Source organism: Tasmannia lanceolata, unplaced genomic scaffold (assembly GCF_043159265.1).
Source record: "Tasmannia lanceolata isolate RefF3 unplaced genomic scaffold, GAP_Taslan_0.1 ptg000012l, whole genome shotgun sequence".
NCBI lineage: Eukaryota > Viridiplantae > Streptophyta > Magnoliopsida > Canellales > Winteraceae > Tasmannia > Tasmannia lanceolata.
In genome coordinates this window covers 46,406,779-46,426,240 of record NW_027518689.1, presented here as the reverse complement: position 1 = coordinate 46,426,240, position 19,462 = coordinate 46,406,779, and the positions used below count along the sequence as shown (strand labels likewise).

The 19,462-nt window shown below is 35.2% G+C and overlaps 1 long non-coding RNA gene across 3 annotated transcripts; it reads right to left on the bottom strand.

Moving 5' to 3' along the window:
• Positions 1–10,262: 10,262 nt before the first annotated feature.
• On the bottom strand, positions 10,263–16,947 carry LOC143887419 (uncharacterized). Of its 3 annotated transcripts, XR_013254170.1 has the most exons (5): positions 16,511–16,947; positions 15,005–15,098; positions 13,239–13,307; positions 11,052–11,100; positions 10,263–10,938 (listed from the first exon to the last, which is right to left on the bottom strand). It is a non-coding gene; the product is annotated as an uncharacterized LOC143887419 (long non-coding RNA). The 3 variants fall into 3 exon arrangements; XR_013254171.1 differs by having other exon boundaries at positions 13,239–15,098; positions 16,227–16,947; XR_013254169.1 differs by having other exon boundaries at positions 13,239–16,947.
• Between the last annotated feature and the right edge of the window lie 2,515 nt (positions 16,948–19,462).

Genomic DNA, 19,462 nt, shown 5'->3' with positions numbered 1-19,462 from the left:
ATAAAAACCTGCTCCTGTATACAAGTCGGTAAAAATCGAAACAGAAGCTCCTTCTATAACCTGTAATAAAACCGAACGGCCGTTTGAATTTCATGAAACTTTGCTTGATTTAATAATAAATAGCAAACAACGATATTAAAGAAAGAACCATTTTTTTTTAATGGCAGAAGAGAACCGAAAGACAATCCTTTTTTGCACGATAAATCAAACGCGATATGAAAAATAAATCAATGGAAACCCTCTTCGTGAAGTGGCCAAGAGTTGATCAAAGGAAATGATATCTACACATGGCGTCTAAAAATATCAAACAAAAAATGAGATTAAGTATAACCCTAAGCCCAAATGAGGCAAAATTATGAATAACATAAACACATCAAAATAAATAATAAAAGATTTAAAGAGAGGGGATTCATACAGCCGCAAGAGACCTTTCTGCATCTTCACAAAGTAGCAGAAACCCTGGAAAACCAATGTACTGGATTGAATTTCATGAAAAATGCTTAATCATATAAGGAAAATAATGGCAATTGACAAACAATATCTCTAAGATTAGAAACCCCCTTTGTTGACAAATATATCAAAGGCAACCAAGATTATCCAACATCTACGATCAGCAAAAGCCCATTATTTTCAACCTGAAAACCAGACATTGGCTAATTTCTCGTCCAACAGCAGATGCTACTAAACCAACCATTCAATAAATATGAAAGTAACTCTTGTTGATGGGAAATAACAAGTCCTTAACACCCACTGAAATCCCTAGCTTAGACATCACATGCAATTCTCCTTGTAACAACCCTAAAGAAATGAAACAAGAAGAAATCCTTGGTCGCAAAATTATCAGGGAAAAACACATAATAAGATGGCTCAAATAAAATCCTCTTCATGTATACAAGTCGATATAATTTAAAGAGAACGTCCTTCACTAAAAACCTGTAAAACCTCATGTCTGTTAAAGGGGAATTCATACAGCATCAACCGACCTTATTTCAATCCCTTCACACAATAGTAGAAATCCTGGAAAATCAAAATGCCAGATAAAATTTCAAGAAATTTGCTTCATTATATAAGCAAAATAATAACAAGTGGCAAACATATGTAAGCATAGAAACCACCTCTGTTGACCAAAAAAATAAAAAAACAATACCTCTGTTGTTGACCAAAAAAATCAAAAAACGATCAAGACCATTCAACATCTACAGTCAGATGCAACCCATCATTGTCAAGCTAAAATAACGAGACGTTGACTAATTTTACGTCCAACAGAAATATTGATACTAACACACCAATTCAATAAACATGAAATTCTACTTTCTGTCAGAAATTAATTTTTTTTTTTTAAAGTAGTCCTTATTGATAAGAAATAACAAGTTTTTAACAACCCTAGAAATCCCTTGATTTGACATCAATTGCAATTCTCCATGTAACAACCCTAAAGAAGAAATGAAACAACAAGAAATTTGTGTGAACATAAAGTATAAATAATAATAATTTGCAAACAAAGACAACGCCTTTTTTGCACAATAAAACAATGGTGCTCCGGAAAAAAAAAACAAAAAATCAAAGGAAACCTTCTTCGTGTAGTCGCCAAGCATTGATCATAGGGAATGATATCTATAATTGATGTCTAAAACATCAAACAAAAAATGTGAAATGAAGTATAAGCCTAAGCACAGATGAGGCAAAATTGAGAATAACATAAACGCATTAAGATAAATAGCAAAAGATTTAAAGGAGGAGGATCCATACAGCCTGAAGAGACCTTCTTTCTGGCCCTTTCACATAGTAGCAAAAACCCAGGAAAATCGATAAACCAGATTGAATTTCATGAAATATGCTTCATAATACAACCAAAATAATAGCAATTGACAAATATCTCTGAGATTAGAAACCCCCTCTGTTGCCAAATATATCAAAGGTGACCAAAACTATTCAACATCAACAATCAACAAAAACCCGTCGTTGTCAACCTGAAAAACCACATTGGCTAATTTCTCGTCCGTAACACCCTCCGAAATCCATTTGCTTAGATGTACTTGCAATTCTCCTTGTAACAACCCTAAAGAAGATATGAAATAATAAGAAATTTCTGAGAACATATGATATAAGTAATAATATTTAGAAAACAAAGACATTAACCAAAGACAACGCCTTTTTGGCACAGCAAAACAATGGCGTTCTGGGAAAAAAAATCAAAAGAAACCCGCTTCTTGTAGTCGCCGAGCGTTGATCATAGGGAATGATATCTATACATAACGTCTAAAAACATCAAACAAAAACGTGAGATGAAGTATAAGCATAAGCACGGATGAGGCAAAAATAATAGCAAGTGACAAAACAACAATTCTAAGATGAAGTATAAGCGTAAAGCCTCTTCTTGTATTCACCATGCGTTGACCAAAGGGGATTTACCGGGTTGAATTTCATGAAAAATGCTTTCATCATATAAGCAAAATAATAGCAAGTGACAAAACAACAATTCTAAGAATAGAAACCCCCTTTGTTGACAAATATGTCAAAGGTGACCAAGACTATTCAACAACTACGATCAGCAACAATCCATTATTGTCAACCTGAAAAACCAGACATTGGCTAATTTCTCGTCCAACAACAGATGCCACTAAACTAACCATTCAATAACTATAAAAGTAACTCTAGTTGACGGGACGGGAAATAACAAGTCCTTAACATCCTCTGAAATCCCTGGCTTAGACGTCACTTGCAATTCTCCTTCTAACAACCCTAAAGAAATGAAACAACAAGAAATCAATAGTCACAAAATTATCAGGGCAACACACATAATAAGATGGCTCGAATAAAATCCTGCTCATGTGTACAAGTCGATAGAACCGAAAGAGAACGTCCTTTACTAAAATCCTATAAAACCGTCCGTTAAAAGGGAATTCATACAACCTCAACCTACCTTCCAATCCCTTTACACAGTAGTAAAAAACCAAGAAGATCGAAATACTAAATAAAATTTCATGAAATTTGCTTCATCATACAACCAAAATAATAGAAATTGACAAACATCCATAAGCATAGAATCCCATCTGTTGAACAATATATCAAAAAACAATCAATACTATTCAACATCTATGATCAGCAACAACCTATCATTGTCAACCTGAACAAATGAGAGTATGAGACATTGACTAATTCACATCCAACAGAAATTGCTACTGACACAACAATCCAATAAACATGAAAACCTACTATTCGGTAAGTAATCCTTCTTGATGGGAAATAACACGTCCTAAACACCCCCAGAAATACCTAGCTTTGACGTCAATTGCAATTCTCGTCGTAACAACCCTAAAAAAAAGGGAAATGATTTCTGCGCTCCAGTGTTTTGATAAACATGCACTCGACTTGTCTGTCGTGTAGGATTTAAAGGGATGTCAGAGGATATTACGGTTCTCAAAAGGCTCTTAAAGCCCTTTAAATGCTACACAACAAACATGTGAGCGCATGTTCATCAAAACATTGGAGCGCTGAAATCATTTCCCAAAAGAAATCAAATAAAAAGAAATTCTTTGATGCAAAATTATCAAGGAAAAACCAAAAATAAGATGGCTTGAATAAAAATCTATTCCCGTATACAAGTCGGTAAAAATCAAAACAAAAGTTCCTTCAATAAAAAAACCTGTAGACCGAATGTCCTTCTGAACTTCATGAAAATTTGCATGAACATAAGTTAGAAATAATAATAATTAGCAAACAACAATATTAAACAAAGAAAACCCTTTTTTGCACAATAAATCAAAGGCGAACAGAAAAAAACCAAAGGAAACCCTCTTCTCGGAGTCGCCAAGCGCTGATCAAAGGGAATGATATCTATGCATGACGTGTAAAAACATCAGAGAAAAAAATTTAGATGACATATAACCCTAAGCACGAATGAGGTAAAAATGTGAATAAAATAAATACATCAAGATAAATAACAAAAGATTTAAACAAGGGGGATATTCATACAGCTTCAGGAGACCCTTCTGCCCCTTCACAAAGTAGCAGAAACACTGGCAAACAGATAAACCGGATTGAATATCATGAAATACGCTTCATCATACAAGTAAAACAATAGCAATTGACAAACATCTCTAAGATTAGAAACCCCCTCTGTTGCCAGATATATCAAAGGAGACCAAGACTATTCAACATCTCGATCAACCACCAACCGTCATTGTAAACTTGAAAAACCAGGCATTGGCTAATTTCCCGTCCAACAACAAATGCTACTAAACCAACCATTCAATAAATATAAAAGTAACTCTTGTTGACGGGAAATAACAAGTCCTTAACACCCTCTGAAATCCCTGGCTTAGACGTCACATGCAATTCTCCTTGTATCAACCCTATAAGAAGATATGAAACAACAAGAAATCACTAGTCGCAAAATTACCAGGGCAAAACACATAATAAGATGGCTCGAATAGAATGCTCATCTATACAAGTTCATAAAACCAAAAGAGAAATCCTTCCATAAAACCTATAAAACATCATGTCCGTTACAGGGGAATTCTTACAGCCTCAGTCGACCTTCTTTCAAACCCGTGACACAGTAGTAAAAATCTTGAAAAAACGAAATACTAGAAAATTTTCATGAAATTTGCTTCATCATGCAAACAAAATAATAGCAATTGACAAAAAAAACTGTATGCGTAGACCCCCTTTGTTGACCAATATGTCAAAAAAGCAATCAAGACTATTCAACATCTAAGATCAGCAACAACCCACCATTGTCAACCTGAAAAAAACGAGACATTGACTAATTTCTCGTCAAACAGAAATTATTACTAACGCATCAATTCTATAAAAAAAATGAAAATCTACTATTCAGTGAGAAATTGATTCCAAAAAACTAATCCTTATTAATGGGAAATAACAAGTAATTAACACCCTGAGAAATCCTTTGCTTTAAAGTCAGTTCCAATTCTCCTTGTAACAAACCTAAAGAAGAAATGAAACAACAAGAAATCCTTGGTCACAAAATTATCATGGAAAAACCAAAAATACGATGGCTCGAATAAAAACTTGATCTCGTATGCAAGTCGGTAAAAACCAAAACAAAAGCTCCTTAAAAAAAATCTGTAAAACTGAATGTCCGTTTGAATTTCACGAAAATTAGGTTGAAAATGAGATAGAAAGAAAAATAATTAGCAAGCAACAATATTAAGCAAAGACAACACTTTTTAGCACAATAAACCAATGGAGATCTGAAAAACATCAAAGGAAACCCTCTGCCTATAGTCGCCAAGCGTTGATCAAAGGGAATAATATCTATACATGACGTCTAATAACAACTAACAAAAAAGTGAGATGAACTGATGAAGTGTAACTCTAAGCACGAATGAGGCAAAAATGTGAATAACATAAACATGTCAAGATAAATAACAAAAGATTTAAAGGAGGAGGATTCATACAGCCTCAAGAGACCTTTCTGCCCCTTCACAAAGTAAGGGAAACCCTTGGAAAACCACTCTACCGGATTGAATTTCATAAAAAATGCTTCATCATTAGCAAAATAATAGCAATTGGCAAACAACATCTCTAAGACAAGAAAGCCCCTTCGTTGACAAATATATCAAAGGCGACCAAGACTATTCAACATCAACAATCAGAAACAGCCCATCATTGTCAACTTGAAAAACCAGACACTGGCTAATTTCACATCCAACAACAGATGCTACTAAACCAACCATTCAAAAAATATATAAGTAACTCTTGTTGACGGGAAATAACAAGTCCCTAACACCCTCTGAAATACCTTGCTTAGATGTCACTTGCAATTCTCCTTATAACAACCCTAAAGAAATGAAACAGCATGAAATCCTTGGTTGCAAAATTAATAAGGCAAAACACATAATAAAATAGCTTCAATAAAATCCTGCTCATGTAGACAAGTCGACAAAACCGAAAGAGAATGTCCTTTACTAAAAACTTGTAAAACCTCATGTCCGTTAAAGGGTAATTCATACAGCCTCAACCGACCTTTAAATCCCTTCACGCAGTAAAAAAATCCTGGAAAACGAAATACCAGATAAAATTTCATGAAATTTGCTTCATCATACAAGCAAAATAATAGCAATTGACAAACAACATCTATAAGCATAGAAACCCCGTTTGTTGACCAATATATCAGAAAACAATCAAGAATATTCAACAACTACTATCAGCAACAACCCATCATTGCCAACCTAAAAAACAAGACAGTGACTAATTTCTTGTCCAACAGAAATTGCTACTAACACAAAAATTCAATAAACATGGAAATTAACAATTCGGTCAAAATTATTTCCAAAGAGGCAATCCTCATTTATTGGAAATAACAAGTCCTAAATACCCCAGAAATCCTCTGCTTTGACGTCAGTTGCAATTCTCCTTGTAACAACTCTAAAGAAGAAATGAAACAACAAGAAATCCTTGGTTGCAAAATTATCAAGGAAAAACCAAAAATAAGATGGCTCGAATAAAAACATGCTCCCGTATACAAGTCGGTAAAACCGAAACAAAAGCTCTTTCAATAAAAACCTGTAAAGCCGAATGTCCATTTGAATTTCATGAAAATTTGCTTGAAAATAAGATAAAAATAATAATAATTAGCAAACAATGATATTAAGCAAAGACTACCCTTATTTTGCATAATAAATCAAAGGCGATATAGGAAAAAGTCGAAGGAAAGCCTCTTCTTGTTGTCGCCAAGCGTTCATCTGAGGGAATGATAACTAAACTTGATGTCGAAAAACATCAAACAAAAATGTGAGATTAAGTATAACCCTAAGCACGAATGAGGTAAAAATGTGAATAATATAAACACTTCAAGATAAATAGCAATCAATCAAACAAATCAAGATAAATACTGCCCCTTCACAAAGTCGGAGAAACCTTGGAAAACTAATGTACCGAATTGAATTTCATGAAATATGCTTTCATCATATAAGCAAAATAATTGCAATTGACAAACAACATCTCTGAGCATAGAAACCCCCTTTGTTGACAAATATATCAATGGAGCAACAGCCCATCATTTTCAACCTGAAAAACCAGACATTGCCTAATTTCTCGTCCAATAGCAGATGCTACTAAACCAACCATTCAATAAATATAAAAAGTAACTCTTGCTGACGGGAAATAACAAGTCCTTACCACCCTCTGAAATCCCTTAAACCTCACTTGCAATTCAACCCTATAGAAGCCTCATGGTAAAAGAAATTCCTACTTGCAAAATACTGTCAAAAAAAAAATTCCTACTTGCAAAAAAACATATCATTAAATAAATAATAGAAGGTTTAAAAAAAGAATTTCCTAGAGCCTCATGGTACCCCTTTTCAGTCTTCCAGGTTAAGATCCTATGCAAATCAGCGAACCTAGAAAACCAAAATACCATACATAATTTCAATAATATGCTTCATCATACAAAAGAACCAATAACAATCAACAAACAACATCTGTAAGAGTAGAAATCCCTTTTGCAAGAGAAAATATGGAAGGCGTTGAGACTGTTCCAGCATCTAGTATTTAGAAGAATCCGACATTGCTAATTTGAAAAACTAAGCTTCGGCTAAATTTTCACCCAATAGAAACAGATGATGCTTATACAAAATTCAAAGGAGATGAAAACAGCCTTTATGCCGTTTAAAAATGCACTGCAGAAAAGCCACCTAAGCTGCCACTGCCACCGTGAAAATCGTAACACAAACTAAAGATACCCAACATCAAATTCCCCCATTGATAAAGAAAAACAAGTCCTGAACACCCTCTGAAATTTCATGGTTTGATGTCACATTTCTTGTTGAAACTCAATAAAGAACAAATGAAACATGGAAATCATAAACCATAAAATTCAAGTAAAAACCCCAAACAACATAGCTCTGAGAAAACCCTTTCGTACCTCCATCAGTTGATAAAACACTAAACAGAAGGTTCTTCTTTGATGCAGATGGAGAAATAATCCCAAAAAATCTAAAATAAAATATCTCAGATGTATCAAAAGATTCAAAACCAAGTATCTCAAAGAATACCATCTTCTTGTACCCTATCAAATGTTTCTTGGGCATAAAAATAGAGAGACAAGATAGCCCTAACCTGAGGTGAGGCCACAATGTGTGTAACATAAACACATTAACAAAATAGATAATAAAATATTCAAAGATCGAGCCACGAGATACTGTCTTTCAATCTTGAAGTCCAAACCCTTCACCAAGTAACAGCTAACCTGGAAAACATAAATCTTGGATTTTCATTAAAATCCACTTCATCATACAAGAGAAATAATAACAATATCCAAAAGCATCTCCGAGCATAGAAACCCCCTTTAATAAACACGTATCAAAAGCAATCCAGGTAGGTCAGCATCCACATTGGGCAATGACAAATCATTACAAACCTGAAAAAACAAGGCATCCACTAAAAGTTCATGCCAAATCACATCAGATACCACTAATTCAACAATTCAAAAGAAAGCAAAAGTCTGATTAAAACCCTTAACAGGAAGGGAATGCTAAACAACGCCTGTTGCTTAGGGTTTTGTGATGCCCAGCTCCAGAAGCACTCACTTAAAGATAAACAACATCTCAAAGAATAGAAACCCCCTTTGTTAACAAATATATCAAAGGCGACCAAGACTATTCAACATCTTCAATCAGCGATAGCCAATCATTGTCAACCTGAAAAACCAGACATTGGCTAATTGCTTGTCCAACAGCAGATGCTACTAAACCAGTCATTCAAACAATATAAAAGTAACTCTTGTTGACGGGAAATAACAAGTCCTTCGCCCTCTGAAATCCCTTAGAAGTCACTTGCCTAAAGAAATGAAACAAGAAATCGTTGGTCGCAAAAAATAACAAAGCAAAACACATAATAAGATGGCTCGAATAAAATCCTGCTCGCGTACATAAGTAGATAAAATCGAAAGCGATGTCCTTCACTAAAAACCTGCAAAACCTGATGTTCGTTAAATGGGAATTCATACAGCCCCAATCAACTTTTTTTCAATCCTTTTTACACAGTAGTAAAATTTCTGGAGGAATTCATACAGCCTCAACCGACCTTCTTTCAATCCTTTACACCCCCCCCCCCCCCCCCCCTCCCCCATCCCCCTCTTCACAAAGTAGAGAAACCCGGAAAAACCGAAGTAACAGATTGAATTCCATGAAAAATGCTTCATCATGTAAGCAAAATAACAGCAATTAATAAACAACATCTCTAAGAATAGATACCCCTTTTGTTGCCAAATATATCAAAGGCGACCGAGACTATTCAACATCTACGATCGGCAACAGCCCATCATTGTCAACCTGAAAAACCAGACATTGGCTAATTTCTCGCCCAACAGCAAATGCTATGAAACCCACCATTCCATAAATGTAAAAGTAACTCCTGTTGACGGGAAATAATAAGTCCTTAACACCCTCCCTCTGAAATCCCTTGCTTAGACATCACTTGCAATTCCGCTTGTAACAACCCCGAAGAAATGAAACAAGAAATCCTTGGTCGCAAAATTATCAGGGCAAAACACATAAAAAGATGGCTCGAATAAAATCTTGCTCATGTATGAGAACATCCATCACTAAAAACTTGTAGAACCTCATGTCTGTTAAAGGGGAATTCATATAGCCTCAATTGACCTTTCAATCCCTTCAGTAGTAAAAATCTGAAAAATCAAAATACCAGATAAATTTCATGAAATTTTCTTCATCATACAAGCGAAATAATAGCACTTGCCAAACAACATCCATAGCAAAGAAACCCCCTTTTGTAGACCAATATATTCAAAAACGATCAAGACTATTCAACATCAACAATCAGCAACAACCCATCATTGTCAACCTGAAAAAACAAGATATTGACTAATTTCGCATCCGACAGAAATTGCTAAAAACAAAAGAATTTAATAATATGAAAATCTACTGTCCGGTCAAGAGTTATTCTAAAAAAGTTCTCCTTATTGATGGGAAATAACAAGTGCTTAACACCCTAGAAATCCCTTGCTTTGACATGAAAGCAATTCCACTTGTAACAACCCTAAAGAAGAAATGAAACAAAAAGAAATCCTTGGTCACAAAATTCTCAAGGAACAACCAAAAATAAGATGGCTCAGATAAAAACTTGCTCATGTATACAAGTCCATAAAAACCGAAATAGAAGCTCCTAAAATAAAAAAGATAAGTACATCAAGATAAATGGCAAAAGATTTAAAGAAGGGGAATTCATACAGCCTCAAAGAGAACTTCTTTCTGCCCCTTCAGAAAGTAGCAGAAACCCTGAAAAAACAGATGTACCGGATTGAAATTCATGAAAAATGCTTCATAATATAAGCAAAATAATAGCAAGTGGCAAACATCTCTAAGAAAAGAAACCCCCTTTGTTGACAAATATATCAAAGGCCGACGAGGACTATTCAACATCATTGCAAACCTGAAAAAACTAGGCATCCACTAAAAGTTCACGATCTCAAAATTTCAAAGAGGGAAATCGGCTGGAAATTTTAAAGAGGGAAATCACGATCTCAAAATTTCAGAGAAGAATGGGCAAAACGGAAGATTTCTTTATGGATCGTATTTATTTTGGGGGAACACCATCCTTGCTTAGAAAAACTTAAAAATCCCACCCAAATCAGTTACATACCTTATTGTTAAGATCAAAATCAAGAGAAGAAAAAGGGAAAGAATACAGTGAGGGAGGAAGAAAGAGAGAGGCTCGGACGGTTCTTGGCCGGGAAACCCATCTTGCTTCTTCATCTTCGCCATTCACCGCAGCCGAGAGGTATGTTGATTTTTAATTACTTGAAATCCCATAGCAACTTATTGATCAAACTTTTTGGAAACCATGGAATTTCACCCCCAAACCGTGTATGCGATGAAACCCTCTCTGTTTATTCTTCAAAACCCATTTCACTGCCACGATTTTTCCACGCCAAATCTCACGTTTCAAAACCTGCAAAACCCACATCTACGTTAAAATGAATATAGGGTTTCTGCAAACCAAGGAAGTAAGATGCAAAAAGGAAAATAAAATAAAATACATAAACAAAGTAATCTATACATTACCCATTTCAATTCCACGATTTTTCCATGCCCAAATCTCACGTTTCAAAACCTGCAAAAACCCACAACTATGTTAAAAGAAAAGAAGGTTGCTGTAAAGAAAGAAAACAAAACACAAAAAGGGGAAAATTAAATAACGTAATCTTTACATGCTTATGCCATTATCACTCAAGGGTTTACAAAATTTTTTGTAGTGAAATCATGGGTTTCCTGGTGATATAATTATTCGAGCCTTTCAGTTGTCTGTTTTTAAGACCATATGTCTCACAAATTTTCTTTTACAATTGATAATATTAAATAAACCATAGGGCTCACTTGTATTAGTAAATGCTCAAATTTTATCCGCTGATGGCATATTTATGAATCTACCCTTGAGTCTAAATTTGGGCAGACATGTTACTTAGTTATATGGGCGTGTGGATTTCTCGATCTACTAGATATGTATTCTAGGTATTATCCTCCTCAAATCTTTACAAACTTCATTGCATCAATTAAATACTTGAATAACAGTTGACCCTAATTAATAATAATCAAAGGTTTTCTTTTTTATTGATTTTATATTCCGATTAACAGTAGGGTGTATCTTTAATAGAGATCAAAAACTTCATCTGTGGACTAATAAGTAAATTCGCATATTAAATAACTTACAACTGCTGATCATATTTACATAGATGTAAGTATATCTGTATGAAAGCTAAGATAGGAAGTGGCCATCTTTGTCGGACCTTTTGAGTGAAACTTTGATTATGCCAGCGAGATCTTAGTATATGTATCTCATCCTTGCCAGGTTATCAATCTTGCCACCTCCTCTAGGGAGCTCGTCAATTTCTTATCCACAAATCTAACTGGAAGGCAGGTGACGGCTAAACCTTGCTTTGTAATGGCTTTCAATATAATTTGTTTATGCAATATATCTCTACTTATAAAATTTTGTTTTATTGATACCTGCTTAGTTTAATTATACTTGCTTACCTGGAATAAAATGAAATGAGATAAAAAAAAAAAAATTTAAACCTTATGCGAAAGAATGCAGGAAAAGAGACAAAGGTAATGTACTTTAAAATTTCTAACTTGCATATCATACATGGGGGAGAGTGAAGGGGAACTTAAGGGTGTGGTGGTATCATCCTGGGACCTAAGGTCCAAAGGCCAACGCGAGAAGCGTGTACAGCCTTTCGTTGGCAAACCATCCAAAGGGATAGTATCCCGAAACGGCTCGGCATTAAATGCGAGACCGAAATCCGAGTCCATAACGCCACTACCTTTAGACAGGGGTTGTGGGTAGTCGTGCGGCAAGGACACCGGCAAAAAAAAATAAAAAAATGAGAAAGTCAGAAAAGAACTGACAGTAAAGTAAACTTGGGAAAAGCCGGATGTACCTGGGGAATGTGCTGTCTCAATTTACATAATTGTTGCATACATAGTATAAATTTAAATCATTGTCACTCTTTTATTTATATTGCCATGGATAGTATAATTCATTTCAGTCTTTATTATTGTTTCTAGATATTGCTAATGATTTGGATTATATTGTATGCACTTTTTATATTGCCTCTCTTACTCTGCTCGGTCTCTGGAGGACCCTGCTCTAACGTTGTTTCCTCCACCACAGGGGTTGAGGCGTTAGATGGCGGAGCATTTACAAATGAAGAAACCATGGGATAAGGGACCGTGTGATCAGAGAGTTCGCTTCTGGGATTTTTGCACTTTGACGTCTTGCGTCATTTGCCATTTTTATTTTGTCAAGACTTTCTTTAGTTGGGACTTTGGTGATTTAAAACTTTTCTTTTCTTTTGAAGTATGAGTATTGAAATTGTTATGGTAAGACTCATTTAATTTTGAATAAGATTTTGTCGTGGTTGCTGATTATCAAAAAAAAAAATATTTCCATGATTTTTGCGTTGTTCTTTTGCTCGTAGCGACTTGACGGAATCGGGTCGTTACAAATAGAAAGCAAAAGTCTGATTAAAACCCTTAACAAGAAGGGATTGCTAAACAATGCCTGTGGCTTAGGGTTTTGAGATGCCCAGCTCCAGAAGCAATCATCTGAAGATAAATTAAATAACAAGCTCTGTACCCCCTCTAAAATTCAATGGTTTGATCTTAGTTACAGTTATCCTTAAAACACCTCTAAATAAGAAACAAAACAAAAACTGAAAGAGAACGTCCATCACTAAAAACTTGTGGAACCTCATGTCTGTTGGAGGGGAATTCATACAGCCTCAATTGACATTTCAATCCATCACAGTAGTCAAGATCCTGAAAAATCAAAAAACAAGATAAATTGCATGAAATTTTCTTCAGCATACAAGCGAAATAATAGCACTTGCCAAACAACATCCATAGCATAGAAACCCCCTTTGTTGACCAATATATCCAAAAACGATCAAGACTATTCAACATCAACGATCAGCAACAACCCATCATTGTCAACCTGAAAAAACTAGATATTGACTAATTTCGCGTCCAGCAGAAATTGCTACTAACACAACAATTTAAAAAAAAAAAAAAAAAAGGGTGGCCCAGTGCACGAGGCTCCCGCCATTGGAAAACGGATGTACCATATTGAATTTCATGAAAATTCTTCATCGTATAAGCAAAATAATAGCAATTGGCAAACGTCACTAAGAATAGAAACCCCCTTTGTTTACAAATATATCAAAGGCGACGGGGAATATTATTCAACATCTACGATCGGCAACAGCCCATCATTATGAACCTGAAAAACCAAACATTGGATAATTTCCCATCCACCAGCATATGCTACTAAACCAACAATTCAATAAATATAAAGTATATCTTGACAGGAAATAACAAGTCCTTAACGCGCTCTTAAATCCTTTGCTTAGATATCAATTGCAATTCTCCTTGTAACAACCCTAAAATAGAAATGAAACCCACCGGCGCAAAACACATAATAAGATGGCTCGAATAAAATAAAAACCTCTAAAATCTCATGTAAGTTAAAGGAGAATTCATACAGCCTCAATGACCTTCTTTCAATCCTACACACAGTAGTAAAAATCCTGGAAAATCGAAATGCCAGATAAAATTTCATGAAATTTGCGTCATCATAGAAGCAACATAATAGCAATTGATAAAAAAAAACATCTGTAAGCATAGAACCCCCTTTGTTGACCAATATATCAAAAAAATGATCAAGACTAGTTAACATCTACGATCAGCAACAACACATCACTGTCAACATGAAAAAACAAGGAATTGACTAATTTCTCGTACGATAGAAATTGTTACTAACACAACAATTCAATAAATATAAAAATCTACTATTCGGGTCAGAAATTGATTCCAAAAAAATAAACCTTATTGATGGGAAATAAAAAGTCCTTAACACTCCCAGAAATCCCTAGCTTTGACGTCAGTTGCATTACTCCTTGTAACAACCCTAAAGAAGAAATGAAACAAAAAGAAATCCTCGGCCACAAAATTACCAAGGAAAAACCAAACATAAGATAGCTTGAGCTCCCGTATACAAGTCGGAATAAACCGAAACAGAAACTCCTTCAATAAAAACCTGTAAAGCCGAATGTCCGTTTGAATTCATGAATATTTTCTTGAACGTAAGATAAAAATAATACTAATTAGCAAACAACAATATTAAGCAAAGACAACCGATGATCTGAAAAAAAATTCAAATGAAACCCTCTTCTTGCAGTCGCCAAGCGTTAATCATATGGAATGATATCTATACTCGTTTAAAAACATCAATCAAAAAAGGGTGCTGAAGTATAGCCCTAAGCACGGATGAGACAAAATTGTGTATAACATAAACATATCATAACAAAAGATTTAAAGAATGGGATTCATGCAGCTTCAAGAAACCTTTCTATCCCTTCACATAATAGCAGAAACCCTGGAAAACCGATGTACCGGATTGAATTTCATGAAATATGCTTCATCATATAAGCAAAATAATAGCAGTTGACATACAAAACCTCTAAGAATAGAAACCTCCTTCGTTGACAAATATATCAAAGGCAACCAAGACTATCCAACATCTACGATCAGCAACAGTCCATCATTGTCAACCTGAAAAACCACACATTGGCTAATTTCTCATCCAACATCAGATGCCTCTAAAGCAACCATTCAATGAATATAAAAAGTAACTCTCGCTGACGTTAAATAACAAGTCCTAAGCACCCTTTGAAATTCCATTAGACGTCACTTGCAATTCTCAACCCTATCGAAGAAATGAAATAACAAGAAGTCCTTGTTCACAATGATTCTAAGGCAAAAGCCAAAACAACATTTAACACAAGAACAAAAAATCTTTTAAAGCGTGACTCTAAGGCAAAAGCAAAAATAATGTAGGTCAAACGAAACCTTTTTTCCTTGTATCATTAGTCGATAAAACTGACATAGGAGGTCCTTCATCAATACAGAGCACGAAATAACTATAGAAGATATAGAACAAACCATCTCATAAGGAAACCCACTTCTATTACCCAACTAGTGTTCCGTGGGAATTAGATATATGCATATAAAAACTAAGATGGGGAAGAAAATGAGGAGATGCGATAACCCTATGCTCAGGTGAGGTCAAGATAAATAATCAAACGTTTAAAAAAAAAAATTCCTAGAGCCTCATAGTTATCCCTTTTAAGTCTTCCGAATCAAGACCCTTTGCAAATCAGAGAACATAGAAAACCAAAAATGCCATATATAATTTCAATAATATGCTTCATCATTCAAAAGAAACAATAACAATCAAAAAACAACATCTCTAAGTGTAGAAATCCCTTTTGCAAGACAACATACGAAAGGTGTTAAGATAGTTTCAGCATCTAGTATTTACAAAAACCCACCATTGCTAACCTGAAAAACTAAGCTTTGGCTAAGTTTTCGCCCAGTAGAAACAGATGATGCTTATACAAAATTCAAAGGAGATGAAAACAGCCTTTATCCAATTTAAAATACAATGCAGAAAAGCCACCCTTGTTGCCACTGCCACCACGAAGATCGTAACACAAACTAAAGATGCCCAACATCAAATTTCCCCCATTGATAAAGAAAAACAAGTCCTGAACAACCTCTTAAATTTCATGGTTTGATGTAACATTTCTCCTTGAAATTCAATAAAGAACAAAAGAAACATGGAAATCCTTAACCATAAAATTCAAGTAGAAACCCAAAACAACATAGCTCAGTGAATACCATTCTGTGCCTCCATCAGTCGATAAAACCCTAAACAGAAAGTTCTTCTTTGATGGAGATGGAGAAATAATCTAGAAAAATACAAAATAAAATATCTTAGATGTATCAAAACCAGGTATCTCAAAGAATACCATCTTCTTGTACCCTATCAAGTGTTTCTTGGAAACGAAAAAAGGGACACCCAGATAACCCTAAGCTGAGGTGAGGCCACAATGTGAGTAACATAACATAAACACATTAACAAAATAGATCATAAAATATTCAAAGATCAAGTCTCGAGATACCATCTTTCAATCTTGAAGTCCAGACCCTCCACAAAGTAACAGCTACCCTAGAAAACCTAAATATTAGATTAAGCTTCATTAAAATCCACTTCATCATGCAAGAGAAATAATAATAACAGTATCCAAAAGCATCTCTGAGCATAGAAACCCCCTTCACTAAAACATGTATCAAAAGCAATCCTAAACAACAAATCATTGCAAACCTAAAAAAACAAGGCACCCACTACTTCAACAATTCAAAAGAAAGCAATAGTCTGAAGGGATTGCTAAACCAACGCCTGTGGCTTAGGGTTTTGAGATGCCCAGCTCCAGAAGCTGTTCCGAACCCGAATCGGTTCGTAACGTGATTGATATTCTTAGAGGGAAGATCGGCCTCTTGATCCACTTCGAGAGAAGGAACAGTCCTCCTTTGTGCTAAAAAGACACAATTCTAAGATAATGTCTTCATTCATTGATTTCCATTACAGTGGCATGTGCTTATAATCTATCCGGCATTCCAAGATAAACATATAAAGATCTTTTGATAAATATAAAAATAACTAAATAAATATTATCCTAATCTAAATTATAATCTATCCGGCTACTAAATAAATAACTAAATAGCTAAATAAATATTATAATCTATCCAGTTACTAAATATATCAGATCCAGTAAGATCTGATCTTATTCTCTAAAATAACAAGATAATTTATTCCATTCTAAACGAGATCCATCTAGGCACGTATCAGAAGCACTCATCTGAAGATAAATTAAATAACAAGCTCTGACCCCTCTAAAATTCAATGGTTTGATATCAGTTAGAGCTAGAGCTATCCTTAAAACCCCTCTAAATAAGAAACAAAAATAACAGGAAATCCTTCACAGCAAAGAATATAGGGCGTAACTAAGTGCAAGATATGTCAAAGAAAACCCTTCTTGTATCCCATCAATCGATTAAAAACCTAAAAGTATTGTGTGTGGGGGGGGGGGGGGGGGGGTAACCAAGTTCAAGATATATCAAAGAAAACATTTCTTGAGTCCATCAATTGATAAAACCAAAAGCAATCTAGGGCGTAACCAAGTATAAGATTAGGGGTGTCAATGGATCCAGACGGTCCGATAGATCGTCTGAATCTGAACGTTAATGAACGGGATCTAAACATATGAATAGGATCCGTGGGCATATTTCGGATCATCAAGTCTAGGATCCAAAAAATTTCGGTTTGGGTACAGGCATGCCACAGATGCCCATTGGATAGTCACGATCCGAAATGTTTTGCAAAAATACCCTGCAAATTTTGTTAATGCTAACCATTATATGAAGGGTATTTTGGTCAAAACCTCTCTTATCACTTGCTCCGTTTGGTTGCCAGTAAAATTTTTATCCTATTAGTTTTTTAATCCCAACAGTGAAGTCAACGGGATTTGCTAGGTTTTTTTTCATACAATTCCTAAAATTCCCGCCAAAATTTATCGATGTCATTACCAAATATGAGAAGGGAGGAGAGAGAGGGAAGAGAGAGAAAGAGAGAGGACATCATTCCCTAGGAAAGAAAAAGAAGGGACAAGGAGTCCATGTCATACTCATAAGTAATCATTAAAAGAGTGGGATTAAAAAAATTCTAGTGCTAAAAGGCAACCAAACATGGGATGGGACGAAAATTTTACTAAAAACTTCCTAGGTTTTAAATTTTACTGGCAAGTGGCAACCAAACAGACCAATGAATCGGATGGGAATGCGATCTCACTCATTTCAATCGTTTCATTTCATACTTTTACGAAGGAAAAGAAAGGTGTTTTAGGGTAATTTATTCTTTGATAATAGTTATACATTATATTCGTGTATGTAATTTTGATTAGTTTTATTGTTTAGAAGTATTATTTTACACATAGATTAAACATAGATAAATTTTTAATTTAGTTGAAGAAAATACATAGAGAGACAGTAATAGTGTACAACCATTCTAACTCTTTTAAAAAAAAATAATTGTTTACTTAGCTTAGTGGGACATAATAGGACACTCCGATGGACGGTCCGAATTAAAATGGATCGTGGTCATGATGTGGAAAGTAGGATCCGAAGAACAATCTGACTCTGACCCGACCAATAAGGAATTTGAATGGATCGGTACTGTGACATAGGTGGATCCGACCCGAAGTGGATCCGTTGACACCACCTATATAAGATATCTCAAAGAAAACCCTTCTTATATCCATCAATTGGCAAAATAACAAAATCCAAGCCCGTACATACCATCTCTAACGAAAGAATATGGACAATCAGGTGAGAGAAAAATCCAATGAAAAGACTCGTAAAACAGAGCGAACACAGGGCCTCTATTTATAGAGAAATCAGGATTGAATGGACGGTTGAGATTAGGCAGCAAGGACGGTCAGATCTGTAAGACCATTAATTTTGACACGGTAGGAGAGAAGAGAGGGGCGGTGGAGAGTCCTTGAAACTTCCAACTTCCAACTTCCAACTTCCAACTTCCAACCGCTCGCGTGAAAGTAGATACGCCTTCATATCCAATGGGAGATGATAAATTCGCTCCCACTGCAGGATAATCGGGACTGCTTTAAAACGTCAAAAAGCGTTAAAATCTGTTCCAATTTACGTTAAAACGTTAAACAAAGGGTGCGAATTATCCTCCGAGGGTGTCAATATATCATGGCACTTATCCAATAATGTTTATTATTGATGGTTATTTGTTTCTCAAATAAGGTGGATGGTTTTTTGCATCTATAGCAAATAATATTTTTCCTGATAAAACTATTCTAGGGACGGATTTGCTAGCGTCCATCGCAGAAGGCATTTTGAGGATGGTACGTTGCAGGTGAGAGCAGCCACACAGGCTCACTTTTCAACAGATTTTGTCTTTATTCATTTATTCAGACCAACCGCGAAATGCCCTCTGTGATGGATGCTAGCAAATCCCTTCTAGGGAAGATAAATTTCCTTCGGTCTAGACG